At 41.4% G+C, this 13,397-nt stretch overlaps 1 protein-coding gene across 4 annotated transcripts in view; it reads left to right on the forward strand.

The window, feature by feature from the left end:
- Positions 1 to 1,411: 1,411 nt before the first annotated feature.
- The window catches only part of A4GALT (alpha 1,4-galactosyltransferase (P1PK blood group)), a 67,774-nt gene continuing 55,788 nt past the window's right edge, over positions 1,412 to 13,397 (forward strand). The window contains exon 1 of one of the 4 annotated variants that reach the window (XM_073000818.2): positions 1,412 to 1,966. The gene's annotated coding sequence lies outside the window, so the exon portion shown is untranslated. The remainder of the gene's footprint in view (positions 1,967 to 13,397) is intronic. The other 3 variants (XM_078394229.1, XM_020808641.3, XM_078394228.1) reach the window with 3 other exon arrangements.

Consider the following 13,397-nt stretch of genomic DNA (forward strand, 5'->3'; position numbering starts at 1 on the left):
GACCGGGGGATCACTTTGATTCCTCTTTGATCCCTTCTCTCCTCTTCCTATGCTGCACAGGCATAGGAAGAGGAACAAAAGGGAACCAAGCCATCCCCCAGCCACCCAAAGGGAAAATCTCTCCCTGCTTATGCCTCCAAGGAACTGCTGATCCACGGGGGCATAAGCAGATAGGAAACAAAGGGATGAATACAAAAGGGTTATATTCATTGCTTCATATTCATTGGGGTCTCTGGACACCAAGAATGTAAAGCAACGAATATCTGATGAATCAGGGATATTCAACGAATATCCCGATTCATTTTTATATTCATCCCCATGTCTAGTTGAGAGTTCATAAAATGATACAGAGAAAACTGCTGCAGTGCAGGCTTGCACCAGAGCAATGTTCAGTAGATTTATAAGCAGCTATACTCACTTTTCAATTGGAAAGAACGAATGTGAAAAAATACCTTCTGGTGTCTGTACCTGCTTCTAGATTTCATTAGTGCAGACAGATGTCATTTACAGGTTTTGCTCTCACCCCAGCCTCTCTTCCTTTGGAAAACTCATGGCAACCCCAATCAGGAGAACATGGCAAAGAGTTTAAAGTTTTGCCTTAGCCTCCAAATTTCTGAGATGTCAGTCCGATGGAGCATCTATGGGATGTGCTGGAATACCAGATCTGATCCATGGAGGACCCACCCCACAATGTACAGGTCTAAAAAGATCCATTGCTGATGTTTTGGTGCCAGATACCACAGGACACATTCAGAGGTCTTTTGGAGTCCATGTCTTGACACATCAGAGCTGCTTTCCCACCAGATTACTCATAAACATGTTCAAATCAACACATAAACTCAAGCATAGGTTGCAGAAAAAAATATATGACATGTCATAGGAACCCCCCCCCCCAAAAAATGTCAATTTGAAACATGCTATATGAGTGTGAAAGAGTGTTACTAAATACCTTCTGAATTATCTTTTGGCTGGAACTGGGATGCAACTACACAATTATTTTGTATTTAGATGCTGAGTGAAAAGTAACATTTTTTTAGCATTACAACCCCCCCCCCCCAAACACAGAACTTGAGGAGATTCTCTGAGAAATATTTGCTTCTGCAAAAAGCCCCAGTCAACCTGTTTACCAGGTAAAGGCAGTCCCAGGAGCATGGCTTTTTCTTGGCAACATTAATTCTGTTGTTAATTTACTACCATCGGTAAAGACATCACCCTCAGGAATTGGTATTTGCTCCTGGAAGGATATTTACTACCAGGTTTACTTGCTATTGACAGTGCTCTTTATTTGTAGGGAGCTGCTTAGAGGACGGGAAGAGTGGTAATTTTCTTTGGATTGCTGACAGTTGAGTGTCAGATTACATTTTCCTAGTAAATGTCAGTCCGTCTCTGTGTGTGTTTGTATGTAGGCTTTAGAGCATTTAGCTGCAAGGACAAGGAAACATTAATCGGAATTTAACAATGAATTAATTACTGGGATTCCAAAAGCTTATACCATAATGGATTTGTCAGTGTACATCTTCAAGGTACCTCCCGACCCTTTGTTGTTGTTTTGCTGGAATAGACTCAACCAGCTACCCACTCTGCAACTTGTTGCTTTTGCTTTTAAAGGCATAAGACAAGTACTTGCCCTATAAGGTTAAAGGCAAAGAAGAAGAAGAAGAAGAAGAAGAAGAAAAGGAGGGGAACACACATCCAGTGCTCATCATTGCCAGCTTGTATTGTGTATTCTATCTCGCAAGCAAGCTGGGCTTGAGCTGGAAAGAAAAACCAGAGAGGTGGGACTAATAGCACATTGGAGCCAGAGATGATGGCACCACCACCATCACCACCACCTGGGAGTAGACTTTTCCCCCCTCTTTTGGAGAGAGGGTTAGAATGACCTAAACATCACACTGCGAAGCGCAGCCTGCAGGCAGCAGCTGTATGTGAGATACACTACTCCTGAAAACGCACTTCATTTTGTAAGGTAAGTGTTTGTTTTCTGTTTAAATGAAACTTGGCAAGTGGGTTGCTTTGGGGAGAGCTCTCCGAAAGAGGCTCAAGAGGGGAAGAGTAGAAATGCTAAGCTGCTTTTTTTGGGGGGGGGGGTATCATCCTTGCATTGTGGTATAGGAGAATCTGAACTTTAGAGATCATTTGTTTTTCTACTTGTGCCATGAATTCTGCATTTCTGGGAGGAAGATCGCTAGAAGATTAAAAGTGGGCATTTAGCATCTGTGAGCCATCAGCAAAAGTGTTTTTTTTTTTTTTTAAAAAAAAGAAAGATCAGATGGGAATTATAGCAAGAAGTACGACTGTTGCAGTTTGTAACTAATGTAATTCACTGCCATGAGCTATGACAGGAGCTTCTTGCTCAAATGGCTTCTTTCAGATTTCGGTAAGTATATGGAAGTTAGCCAAAGTGAGTCTTCATGTGCAGTGATGTTATATCTGAGAGCTCCAGAGGGCAACAGGGGAGGAAGGGTTTTGTCTTCAAGGTGCCACTTGTGGCCCCCTTTTTGCCAACAGAAAGGTGGACTACAATGGAGCAATGTATGATCCAGCTGCATAATTCTTCTGCTGATACTAAGAAAGGTAAATGAAATTGACCAGCAATTTGTTCTATTCTATGCACATGATCAGAGGGCCGGAATGTGAGTAAAAAAATATTTTGGACTAAAACATTCAAAATCAATGGCCACACTGGCCTGGATGTTCTGGGAACCTTTATCCAAAAAAGCCAACTTTCTGAAGTCTGCACGTGATGAAGTGGTCTGTAGTCAATGGAAGCTCATGCTGAATAAAATGAGGTAGTCTGTGAAGTGTCACAAGATTGCTGGTTAAGACTTAGTCATCTTTACTAGCTTGGAACAAAATTCTTACTGCTGTCCATTTGCACAGCAAGTACACCTGAGGGCTGGTTCTGTATGTCTCATCCCCTGTATAAAATGTTCTAGTTTAGTTTCTGGCTGCAAGACAAGAAGAGGATGTTCCTCCCTTCATCATCAATATTATTAAAGTATTTTTGGCTGTTTCTGATGGCAGAGTGCAGAGTAAATACAACAGACAAAGGCACAGCTGGTGATCTTGTGAAAAGAAAAAAGCTTTAGGGTGTTCAAGCTTGGATGTACAGAAGAGGCTGGGGTGGGGCAGGGGAAGATCAGCTGCCTTTCAGCTTCTCCACTTTTAAGTTCCTCAACAAAGGAGCCAGAAGGACTTGTTTTTTTAAAAAAATGCATTTAAGACCATTCAAGATGTCATGTGTTTTAGGAAAAGGGCTCCAGACTGCAAGATTGTCTGCTGACTCTCTATTTGCAGGTTTATATAAACGGGCTACAGACTCCTCCCTTTTGTTCTCTTCCAATATGGTCACTGCTTCAGAAACTCTTTCTGGAAGTCATTTGTGGTGTTTATTCCAATTGGACACTGAAACAAAATAAAAGTGGAAATAAAAGAAGATTGTTTGGAGGATTTAGGGCAAAGGTGGAAACAAAGAGGAGAGTAAAGCTCGGATATCAATAGCATATGTGGGAGTCGGAATAAGCAGCAAACAGACATGTCCCAAGGCTTTAGCAACTAGCATCTGGGATCCAAGGATTAAAGTTGCCAGAGTTATCAAGAAAAGTAGATGTGATGCTAATGGAAGGATGCATTCATCTTCTTATGCATGAGATAGCCTTTCCTCTGGCCTTCAGTCATCAGATTATTGAACTTCATATTTTCACGGATTTGAAAAAGAAAACTTTAATGTCACTTCAGCAGCCTTTCCCCAACAGATTTAAATCTGTTTTCTTATTATATGTGGGACCTATAACCCTATATAAATTCTTAGTCAGTGGCAATCACTACGTATTTCATTTCCAGGTACCTACTTATGATCATTTAGGTCTATACCTGTGCAAATAAAGAAATGCAGTAAGTATGTTCACCAATAAGAACAAATAAAAGGTATAGCAGTAAGGTACTATAAAGGTAAAGGTAAAGGTTCCCCTTGACAATTTTTGTCCAGTCGTGTCCAACTCTAGGGGGCGGCGCTCATCCCGCTCTTCAAGCCATAGAGTCAGCGTTTTGTCCGAAGACAATCTTTCCGTGGTCACATGGCCAGTGTGATTTAGACACGGAACGCTGTTTACCTTCCCACCGAAATGGTACCTATTTATCTACTCGCATTTGCATGCTTTCGAACCGCTAGGTTGGCGGGAGCTGGGACAAGCAACGGGCGCTCACTCCGTCGCGTGGATTCGATCTTACGACTGCTTGGTCTTCTGACCCTGCAGCACAGGCTTCTGCGGTTTAGCCCACAGCGCCACCACGTCCCCTGAGTAAGGTACTAGTATCAGGAATAATCAAACATCATACTCTATTGAGCCAATGGTGAAGCTATTAAAAAAGTATGAACTCATTTCTCAGTAACCCCTCCCCCCCCGATAATTTTAAGACAGTTTCAGAAACTTGTCCTGCTCTGTCAGCAGGGCTTATTTCTGAACAGGGTGTACTGACAGGGCTTGTAAATTAGGTTTTCAGGAAATGGTTAGTTTCATTTCCCTTTTAGTCTTTCCACTGTTTTGTTTACAAGGCAGGAAGTCAACAGGTGCCGTTCATCACCTTCCTTGCTATGTAAATATCTTACAACCTTCTGTCCTAGCATTTTCCCCCCAATTAAGCCAGTGCACTATAAACAGACATATGGGGTTGCCTTTAAGTCAGATTTGACTTAATGACACAAAATTATTGCATAAAATAGTGTGTCATGTACAGAAAGCTAATAAGAAAATTGATGAACATACCTGATATATGTAACCACGCACAAACTTGCATCTATTTGTCTGAAGCTTTGTAGGCGTACTTTCCCCATAATTGACACCTATCCCAGAAAGCTGCACCCAGTTCTCACAACATTGCGGACATTGCTGATTTTTTTTTAAACTGGTCAGGTTTTAGTTTCAGAATGCAGGGCTGGGCCGACAAGGCATGATTTGTGTTAGTACCTCTTCCCATGAGGTTTAAATTAATAGCTTTGAACTTCTGTTTGGAATTTCCTCAAACAGATGAAAGGCACCCTTCCTTGACAAGGCTGAATGAAGCACGTTAGTTGTTACCACCATTTTGGGGGAATGGTAAAAAAAAATGTAATCTTTCCTTTGGGAAACTGCTGGAAAAGGGTACATTTTGAGCATTAAAAAAATGTAATCTTTCCTTTGGGAAACTGCTGGAAAAGGGTACATTTTGAGCATTATTTATTGAACGTATTTCTGATAATGTTTACTGGCTCACTTTGAAATTAGGCACATTTGTAGAGCTCAAGAAATAGACCGCCGTGGCCAGGTTTCAGGTTATTAGCTCAAAAAGGACTTTTTAAAATAGCTAATCTAATTCTGAGGTGTAAAAAGGGTAATCTGTGTTGTGTGACAGCAACTAAAGGCCACTCCTGTGCAGAAATAATATCAGTCAGCATTGCAGCATGAGTAATTCAATTGCTTTGTCTCAAAACCTTCCCTAGAAGAGAAGATGTTTTTGGCTGTTGTGAGGAGGGGTACTGGAATCTTCCTAGAAAGAAAAATGAAGCATTTTTATTTATTTCTTTACAATTCAAAAGGCCCTCTTCCGGATAACCACACACCTTAACTGAGAAGGGAAAAACCAGTGGAAGGCCTCCAGTTGTGTCCTAAAAATATATCCTAAGCACATGTTCTTGGAAGGTTTTTGTTGTGTGCCATCAAGTCAGAACTGACTTATAACAATCCTAACAGGGCTGTCAAGGACACTGAGATATTTAACGAGTGGGTTCATTAGTTCCACATCCCTAGTGAGTTTTAGAACCTGGGTCTCCTGGGTCCTAGTCCGTTTCTCTGTCCAATACACCACACTGGGTACTCCTGAAAGGTATAGAAGTGTAATTTAGAAAGAAAGAAAAATGTCATGTACACAATAGCCAACATTTCCCGAAGAGTTTAGGGAGACCTGGGTTCAAATTCTGTATTTACTCACAAGTTTTGAGCAGGGCTGTAACTGGCAATTTTGGCACCTAAAGCAAGCAGCTCTGTTTCCTGTTGACTCTGCCACGAGGCATGAACATGAATCCCCTATGAAAAAAAGGGGGGGGGGAGAAGAAGATTTCATTGAGACAAAAACCCAGTTGTTTCACCCTACTTGCAGCCCTAGTTTTGAGTGTCATAGAATGACAGGTGAATGAGAAACTTGTTTGTTTGTTTATTGATTGATTGATTGATTGATTGATTGATTGATTGATTGATTGATTGCATTTGTACCCCGCCCATCTAGTCAACTGACTACTCTGGGCGGCTCCTAGAGTGTAATGTTGCTCCTATTATGCTGCAGGTCAACGTAAGCCTGCTACGCCAAGAATGATTTGGACTCAGAGAACTTATTAGCATAGAATCTCAGCAAACTTACAAGGCACAGCAGAACTGTGTTTGGATATGAAATCAAAGAGTATAATGCATGTACAGAGTTGTTGCTACACTTTTCAGGTAGGTAAGTGAAGGAGAAATGTTCAGCCCTCACTTACGTAGCATAGCTCTGAAAGTCTGGGAGGATGGCTTCATCTACTGTTTTGAAGTATCAACTAGCTTTTTATACTAACTACAGGTATGCAGCAGTGCATGTTGGCCTGATAACTCAGTGGTTATGTATCTGGCTGAGGAGCCAGGTGTTTGGAATTTGAATCCCCTCAGTGCCTCCTGCGAGTACAGCCAGCCTGTGTAACCTTGGACAAGCTGTGCAGTCCCAGGATATCCCCAGAAGAAGGGAATGGCAGACCACCTCTGAGTGCTCTCTATCCAGAAAGCCCTGAAAAACGGTCACCATAAGTCTGAATTGACGTGATGGGCACACAATTATTATTATTATTATATATCGGTGTATAATTTAAATACCTTTGAAGTGCAGATCTTTTCATCTACACCTGAGGAGTTAGAATGGGATCACCTCTGACTAAGCGAAGGAACAAACTGCAGCTCTGGAGTGTGACCTTTTGTATGTTGATATATGGAAATGTGTATTTTAAAAAACACAAAGGGGAAAAAAGGAGATGGAGATCCCAGGTTATTTGCATCTTAGATAAATACCAGTGCTGGTGTTTTTATCAACAAATAAAACATGGTTATAAAACAAATAAAGAAAATATTAGAAAAATTCCATGAGATATAGTAAAGTAGTACTTTTATTAGCACCTAATAAAATGATACAAAGTCATTGGAAAACTTGTTGAGTTCCCTAGAATTCTTTCAGTCTGTATCATGTAACAAAAAGAAGCAAGATGGAATGGGAGGCAAAAGACAAAAATATGTTGCTGAACATGAAATTGGTTAGGCATCCTTCAGTCTCGAGAGACTATGATAACGTGCCCTGAACAGAGGTCTTGGAACAGTGTCTAGTGTGGCTGAGAAGGCCAATTCGAGAGCGACAATCCCTTCCACACTGAAGAAAAATACAATCTGTCCCCTGTCCAGCTCCCTGATTTTGCTGGTTTTGGGACTGCCTCTTTGCCTCAGCCTGCTGAGCAAGTGTCTCTTCAAACTGCGAGAGGCCATGATGCACTGCCTGCCTCCAGGCTGAAGCTCAGATGTCAGGTTTTCCCATCTGTTGAGGTCCATTCCTAAGGCCTTCAGATCCTGCTTGCAGATATCCTTGTATCACAGCTGTGGTCTCCCTCTGGGGCGATTTCCCTGCACTAATTCTCCATACAGGAGATCTTTTGGAATCCAACTGTCAGCCATTCTCACGACATGCCCAGGCCAATGTAGACTTTGCTGTTTCAGTAATGTATACATGCTAAACATTTCAGCTTGGTCCAAGACTACTCTATTTGGTGCCTTGTCTTGACAGGCGATACCAAAAATGCGTCAGAGACAAAGCATATGGAAAGTGTTCAACTTCCTCTCCTGCCGTGCACAAAGGGTCCAGGACTCTCTGCAGTACAGGAGTGTACTCAGGACACAAGGTCTATAGACCTGGATCTTGGTATATGCCGACAGCTTCTTGTTAAGCCATACTCTCTTTGTGAGTCTAGAGAACATGGTAGCTGCTTTGCCAATGTGTTTATCCAGCTCAACATCTAGGGAGAGAGTGTCAGAGATTGTTGAGCCAAGGTACAGAAAGTCATGAACAACCTCCAATTCTTGTGTGGAGATGGTGATAGAGGGTGATGAGTCCATGCCCTGGCCCATGATTTATGTTTTCTTCAGGCTGATTGTTAATCCAAAGTCTTGGCAGGCCTTGCTAAAGCAATTCATGAGTTGTTGGAGGTCTTCAGCAGAGTGGGCAACAACAGCTGCATCATTGGTGAAGAGGAAATCCCGCATGCATTTCAGTTGGACTTTGGTCTTTTCTCTCAATCTAGTGAGATTAAAGAGCTTTCCATCTGATCTAGTCCAGAGATAGATGCCTTCTGTTGCAGTTCCAAAAGTGTGCTTCAGCATGACAGCAAAAAAGATCCCAGAGTCTGCGTGAGGACACAGCCCTGTTTCACTCCACTTCGAATGTCAAAGGGATCTGATGTTGAGTCGTCAAAAACTACAGTGCCCTTCATTTCCTCATGAAAGGACCTGATGATGCTAAGGAGCTGACACAGGCAAGCAGCTTCCCTACAATGCTGAGAAGAGAGAGACCATGGTAGTTATCGCAGTCGCCCCTGTCACCTTTGTTCTTATACAATGTGACAATGTTTGCATCCTTCATGTCCTGTGGTACTTCACCTTCTTGCCAGCATAGACAAAATATTTCATACAGCTCGGTGGTGATAATCTCTTTACAGCACTTCAGCACTTTAACAGGGATGTTATTCTTCGCAGGGGCCTTGCCGGAGGAAAGGGAATCCAAGGCATGAAACCCTTGTGTGAAATCTGGAAGAGTTTCAAAATGGAACAAAGGAGATATTTTGCAGACTTAATTTGGTTACACTGCACTGTGTGTAAAAAGGCTGCAGAAAGCATGTTCTCTTTCAAAATTTAAAAGTCAGTAGATATTTTAATCTCTCTGTGACAGTAACCAACTCTCACAGGTTCCTATAATATAAAGATGAGAAATGAAGAAAATATGTAGACTTGGTATGAACAAATCAAATGAAAGCTGAAACATGCAAAGCCAAGTTGTGGAAAGACACACCTTCCTCCCACAAGTATAAGCTGCATAATCATACAACAGAATCTATCTGCATGATCACATTCATAATTTGGGCAGTATATGTGAGAACTTGTGAGTTTGAATGTTTCCCCTTCTCTCCTTCAATAGTTAATATTGGTCTACACGTGGTAGAAGTTAGCTAAACTTAGTTTGTAAAGTAAATATTTCTCCCCCAGGAAAAATTCTCTATTAATAGTTCTCTAAGAATGCCAGATTTTCCAGTGCTTTACTTAGAAGATTGGCAACATTTTCCCAGCATAACCAAATGTTTTTTTTAAAAAAGTCCCAAGAAAGAAAACAATTTCTCTGCATTTGCTCAGAAGGAAAATGGCAATGATCTCTTTTCAGAAGTTGGACTGAAGTCTGTACAATGGTTTGGATTCTGTCCATTATCAGTCTGAATGCTGAAAAGAGCAAGCTGCAGCTCTTGAAGCAGTCAAGAAGTAGTCTGTAGTATTTAGGATATATTCCAGAATTGCTGGAACACAGCTGCGTGCCAGCAGAAATCTGTTGAGGATCGGCATGTGGCACAAGGAGGGACTTAGAAGGTAAGTTCTGATAAACAAAACTCTTGAGGTCAGGCTAAAGTCCTGTCCCATCCGAGACCTAGCATCACCAACAGGGCTAAAAAGTAGCAGCTGTCCCTGCTGCCCTCCTTCAATACTTTGCTTCTACTAGCAGCAACATAGCTAAAGTGAAGGATGGTTCTGCTCATGGGTAGGTTTTTGATATAAGATTTTCCACAATGCTTGCTTGCACATGGAACCTGCACATGAAGAGGAATCTCTCCTCTTCTAACACGTTGCTAGTTGTGTGCTTAAAGCAACAAACCACCCATCTCTGTCTGTGTTAATCCTACCTGGATTTCAGAGGGATGGAATAGGGTTTAAGAAAGGCAAAAGGAGTTAAGACAGTCGGTAACCATTGTCTCTCTGGAACCTTTTCCCACCTGATGAACAAAGACTACATTGATTGCTCTTCAATTCTCTGCCTTCTGTGAGCTAAATTCCAGCCTCTGAGGGGTTAGAATGTGGCTTGCATGGCTCTTCCCTCTGCCTCAACCATTGTGGGCTACATGAATCCAAATTGTGATCGCCACTCAGTAATCAGAGTGAAGAGCTGGGTTTCCTCTATGCTGCTCTCCCTCCTGGATGGGAGGCAGTGTAGAGTGAAATCATTTGTCTAGGACTTTGATCTCCTGGCAACAGATCATTTCAGGAGTGCGATCACACCAGCTGATGCCCATGGTGAAATATGCCCCCCACATCGCAGACTGTGTTCCCTATGCTGCTATGCCATGCTGGTTACTAATAGCCAGCACAGCTTCTCAACAATAGGTCATGCCAGATTAATCCTACCTCCCTTCTTTTGAAGCTTGGGAAATCAGAAGACTGCTCGGTGTCAGTAAGCTTTTTAAAAAATGTAAATTATTTAATATTTTTGCAAGCTGGCAAAGAGCTTTCTCTTTAGGCAAACTTTCCTTCAGTGACTGGCTGCCTGAGTGGGATTTTTAAATGGATTAGTATGCACTGATGCTTTGAATGTGTTTTAGTATTGCTTTTGTTTACCATTTCTCAAGTTGGTATTTATTTTTTAAAAAACATTTGTATTTTTAGCTTTTAAGGATGTAAGCCTCCTTGGATCCTTTAAAGGCCAAGCAGGCAAGCAAGCAGGCAGGCAGGCTGGCCGGCCAGGAGACAGACAGACAGACAGACAGACAGACAGACAGACAGACAGATAGATAGATAGATAGATAGATAGATAGATAGATAGATAGATAGATAGATAGATAGATAGATAGATAGATAGATAGATAGATAGATAGATAGATAGATAGATAGATAGATAGATAGATAGAAAGCTGAAGTGTAGACTAGATGATACTGTTTCTATGTGAGTTTGGTTAACAGACTGTATCCGAAGAGTAAACATTGATGGTTCCTTGTCATCCTAGAGAGAATCAATAGGTTATCATCATCCTTGAGAGAATCTGTGGTTCCTTATCATCTTGGAAACAAGTGAGAAGTGTTGTGCCAAAAGGTTCTGTTCTGTGCCTGACATTGTTCAATGTCTATATAAATGATTTGGAAGGAAGGAGCAGAGATGATCATCATGTTTGTAGATGATACCAAATTGGAAAGGTTAGGTAATGCATCAGAAAACAGAATCAGGATTCAAGATGCCCGTAAGAGAATGGAAAACAGGACCAAAGGTGACAAAATGAATTTTTTTCAGGGATAGGTGTGAAGTTCTATATTAAGACAAAAGAAACCCCCCCAAAACATCATGACAAATCAGTTCTGATCCTCCAGACAGGTGTCTGAATAAGATGGTGGTAGTCCAGTTGCAAAGATTCATGGATGAAATTCATTATAGACCTTAAATATTATGACTTCAATGCAGCTCATGAAAAATTTATCAATCAATATGTCGATGACAGCCAAGTAGATCTCTCCTTGGATCCTTGAGACAGGCATTTGGAGTTATGGGCAGGATGAGAGCTACCAAAAGGAAGCTCAGTCCAAACAGAACTGAGACATTGATGGTGGGTGGACCAATGGACTTTGCAGTACTTGCATACTTACTGGAGCATTGGTCCCACTGAAGTCAGCAGGAAGTCCACTTTCTTCTGAGTTAGACCGCCAGCTGATTGCTTTATTATTCTTTGTGTATGTCATTTAATTAAAGGATATGTTAACATTCAGTTCAACCTAATATATAACTTAAATGACTTCCACACATTTCCATGAAAACATGGTAGTGAAAACAATTACATGTTCAAAACATAGATCTGAATCCCTGGAATTCTTTTTTGGTTAAGCATAAAGTAAAACCAAGTTATTTTGCAGAGGGATGTGACTTGCGTGCTGAGGCTATTTTTCCATTATGAAGGGAATTACAGAAGAACAGTGGAAATACCTGAGTTCTGTTCAGGCTAGTTTTAATAAATACAGGCATGGGGTGGAGGGAGTGAAAGTCTTGGCAATGGTTGCTTGCCAAAGATTGCCTGGCCAAGCTTTCGAATCAGTCCTGATTCCAATCCAACTTCATTTATGTGGGTCAGAATCCAAAGAACAGCTCAACTAATTCTCCACACCCATAATTTGGGCATGATTCTCTGCCATGTCACTTCTCAGAGGACCAGGACTGTTGTTTTTCAAACAAGCTTTTTTTGTTTGGTAAGTCAAAATTTCCCTTGGGTCTTCCAAAATTCTTGGATGTGTCTAAAGTGGCTGTTTGAATCTTGGCCATTCCTTCCTTCTTTCCTTCGATTCCACCCTATCTACCTACCCACCCACCCACCCACCTACCTCCTACCTACCTCCAATGGTTTGCCATTCTCCTGCAGCACATATCCCATGAACCACGGTATCCCTTTCCATTAAAAAAAAAAACCACAAAAAAACATAACCAAAACTGTAGGTTTTGAATTGAAGCAATGTCAGTGGGTTATACTTCTCAAACTATATCAGTGAATCTCTTCAGCCCATTTGACAAAGTATTAAACTAAAGGTGAAATAACATTTTTCAGTTTAATTCTCCAGCATTTCAGTTGGTGTGAGTGTCAAATTGGACAATATAGTTAATGTATCATTACAAACAGTGCTTATTTAGCCTGTGAAATATATCTGTTTGTCACAGCACATACTTCCCCTCACCTCCATATTTTGTGTTCCAGCAAACATTTTTGATTGGTCGTTGGCAGGTAAACATGGGCTTAATTTCTAAATCGGATTGTCAAGACTCTCTTCTCTGAACAAATTGCATTGTGGGAGGGAAAACAGTCTGATTAAAAGGAATTTACATTTCCTTAATGTCTAGACTCATGCTCTAGTTTCACCCAGACTTTCTGCAACACACTGTATCAAATCATAGAATCACAGTGTAATGGAGTTGAAATGGACCTATAAAGCCACCAAGTCCAATCCCTTGCTCAATGCAGGAATCCAAACCAAACTATATCTGAGAGATGATTGTCTAATTTTCTCTTGAATGCCTCCAGTGTTGCTCACCACCGATTGATTGATTGATTAGGCATCCTTCAGTCTTTAGAGACTGTGGTAATGTGCTCTGTACTGAGGACTTGGAACAGAGTCTAGTGTGGCTGAGAAGGCCAGTTCGAGAGTGACAGTTCCTTCCACACTGAGGACAAATACCATCTGTCCCCTGTACAGCTTCCTGATTTACTTGTTTCGTGACTGCCTCTTTGCCTCAGCCTGCTGGACAAGGGGAGAGGCCATGATGCACTGCTTGCCTCCAAGCTGAAGCTCAGA

Source organism: Pogona vitticeps, chromosome 5 (assembly GCF_051106095.1).
Source record: "Pogona vitticeps strain Pit_001003342236 chromosome 5, PviZW2.1, whole genome shotgun sequence".
In the NCBI taxonomy this organism is placed as follows: domain Eukaryota; kingdom Metazoa; phylum Chordata; class Lepidosauria; order Squamata; family Agamidae; genus Pogona; species Pogona vitticeps.